This window comes from Miscanthus floridulus, chromosome 19 (assembly GCF_019320115.1).
Source record: "Miscanthus floridulus cultivar M001 chromosome 19, ASM1932011v1, whole genome shotgun sequence".
Lineage (NCBI taxonomy): Eukaryota > Viridiplantae > Streptophyta > Magnoliopsida > Poales > Poaceae > Miscanthus > Miscanthus floridulus.
In genome coordinates this window covers 69,551,394-69,554,571 of record NC_089598.1, presented here as the reverse complement: position 1 = coordinate 69,554,571, position 3,178 = coordinate 69,551,394, and the positions used below count along the sequence as shown (strand labels likewise).

The following is a 3,178-nucleotide window of genomic DNA, read 5'->3' as shown; positions in this document are numbered from 1 at the left end:
TTAGTAGCGACGCTAAGAAATGTCAACAACCATTTTTGATGCCGTTTCTGGGGAAGGTAGCTATGCAAAGGAACTATTGATAAACTTATACTTATTGACCTCTGCTCAAACAGGCTTACCCTTATTTTGGCTACTTGTGTATCTTATGCAGGGTAATGTATGATTGGTTTTGACCTTCCGACAAACTACATTAAATATCCAAAAGAATTAATCAGAAGGACTAGAGCTGAACTCAAGAAAGTTCCAACTTTAAAGTCGGAAGACAACCATATAAGGGAAGCTTAACACCAGAATTTGAAGCTATGGCTAACATGACACTCCGTGATTTCTCTACTCCAACTATGGCCAATATTCGTACTAGACCAACAGTCAATGTTGGAGACAATGGATCCGAGCTCAATCCAGCTCTCATCAACATGGTGCAAGCAAACCAGTTTTGTGGAATAGCACATGAAGATGCGAGTGCACATCCCCAACTCTTCTAGGAGATTTGTAGAACTTTCACCATCAAATGAGTAAGCTAGGATGCCATATTACTTCGCCTCTTCCCATTCTCAATCTTGGGGAAGTCAAAGCAATGGTTCTACACCAATAAATATAGAAATACTACATGGGATAACTACTCCACTGCCTTTCTAGCAAAGTTCTTTCCCATAGGCAAGACCAATGCTCTATGTGGGAAAATTTCAAGCTTTCAGCAACAACATGATGAATCTGTTTCTGAGGCATGGGAACACTTTCAAGATTACATTGCAGAATGTCCTCATCATGGGATGGAGAATTGGCTACTCATGCAGACTTTCTACCATGGGTTGACCAATAGTACCCGTGCGACTATGGATGCTGCTGCTAGAGGTGCATTCCTGTCACTCACCATACTAGCTACAATAGCTCTTATGGAGAAGATGGCCACTAATCAAGGTTGAAATGAAGAATGTGTTCAAACCCACCAGATGGGTGGTGGCATGCATAAACTCAAGGAGGTAGACATGCTATCTATCAAGATGGACCTGCTGATGAAGAAGCTTGAAGATCGAGCTAATGAGAAGCAAGAAGTCATGCATATTCATGATTCTTGCATGATATGTGAAGTGTGTGGAAACATTGGGCATTTAGGAAACAGCTATCCTAAAACCCAAGAGGATATGAACTTGGTCAATAACAACTACTTTTGTCCTCAGTAGAAGCAAGGATGGAATCAGCAACAAAGGCTGAAGTACCAAGGTAACTATCAAGGTAATAGTTTTAACAATTTCAATCACCACCCTTGAGAGAATTAATTGCTAGCCAATCCAAACTTACGGAGGGATTATCTAGAAAAGTAGCTACCAATGATAAAATTCTAGACAACATAAATAATAGAATGGTTAGCTTTGCTTCTGACATTAAAAAATAGCATAGCTTTAATAAAATGATAGAATCACAAAAAGCTCAGCTGGCTGCTGCTCCTCTATTAGACAAAGGCAAGATTCTAGGGCAACCAAAAGATCTAGAAACTACAAATCTTGTCGATATTCACAATGAAGCATATTACTATATACAACCATCGACAGGAAGGTGGATAGACTATACCTTGCTGAAAAAGAAGAGCGATCCAAGGAGACCTATTATCCCCATCGCCATTGGACCTCACATTTTTCATGAAGCTGTCTATGACTCGGAGCAAGTGTCAATATCATGCCTAAGGTAATTTATGATCAACTTAATGGAGATACTTTGTTGTATGCAAATATGCATTTGTAGCTTGCAGCTCAGTCACCTGTTACCCCAAGGGAGTTCTTGAAGATGCTATTATTCGAGTGGGACAATCATATGTTCCCGTAGACTTTGTGGTTTTGGAAATAGGTGGAGATGTAAGGGCACCTATTATTTTGGGTCGACCTTTCCTAAGCACCACAAAAGCCATCTTCTACACGGATAGTGCCAAGATCTACTTCACAATCAAGGATAGGAAGGAGAAGTTTTCTTTCAAGAACCACATCTTGCGATCTCTTGGACTTCCACAAATGTCGTACCTTCCCAAAGAGATAACAGTGACCAAGAAGAAGAAGAACAGGAGAAGGAGAAAGAACAAAGCCAGGCAGCTACAAGAAGAATTAGTCCACATGATCAACACACTCTGATCAGAGTACGACCACCTCCTTGCTTCACCATTCCTTGCTAAGAAGGATGATCTAGGCATACCCACGATTGAGTGTACCATTGGACAAAGAATCTTCCACAAGACCTTCTACCACATTGGGTCGAGTGTCAATATAATGTCCAAGGTAATGTATGAATACTTATTTGGCGACGAACCTTTATTCCCTACATATATGCAATTGCAGATGGTGGACCAATCAATCTGATTCTAGAAGGAATAGCAAAAGATGTCATGGTAAGGATACATTATCACAATGCCCTTGCCAACTTCATTGTTCTAGACATGGAAGAAGAAGAAGACGATACACCCATCATCCTTGGAAGACTATTCATCAACACTACCAATGCAATCATCTACGTTGGATCTAGACAAGTCCACTTCCAATTCCCTTGAGAAAAGGTACACTATTATTTCAATAGTTATACCACTTATGAGTAGCCAAAGAAGTCCTGCTTTAGGAGGAGACATCGATCATTCCGAAACCAAAAGAATCAATCCCCAAAGAAAAGTTGGGAGGAAGATGAGGAACTTGAAGAAGTTGTAAAAGATGAGCCTGCTCTGCCAAAGTCAAGTCCACAGACCAAGCAAGTAAGGAAAGAAAAGGTAACATCACCGCCAGAATCACAAGTGGTGCAACCATCAGGGTCTCCATCCCTAGGACTGACTGATGCACCTAAGGAATAATCAAGATAGGAAAAGAGTCCTGTTCGGAGGACTTAAAAATCCAAACCCTCACCGAGAGGTAATATCGGTAGTTATCCATATTTACTTTTTAGTATTGCATGAATTACTTTTCACTTTAGCATATTTACTTTTCTACATTAGCATTGCATTTAGAACAGGAAGATAAAAAGTTTTATGACTGCATTACAGTATTGCAGCATAAATCCTAAGCCCCGCGTGAGTAATTTTACGGTGTGTAAACACCCACGGGAAGATTCATTGTGGTGGCATAAAAAATAATAATATACATATATAACATGCATGAATATTTCTATCTACATTATATAAATAAGAAAATCCAAAACTATTAAA

At 39.7% G+C, this 3,178-nt stretch overlaps 1 non-coding gene across 1 annotated transcript; it reads right to left on the bottom strand.

The window, feature by feature from the left end:
* Positions 1 to 666: 666 nt before the first annotated feature.
* Positions 667 to 775, bottom strand: LOC136530254 (small nucleolar RNA R71). Its single transcript, XR_010777736.1, has one exon. It is a non-coding gene; the product is annotated as a small nucleolar RNA R71 (small nucleolar RNA).
* Between the last annotated feature and the right edge of the window lie 2,403 nt (positions 776 to 3,178).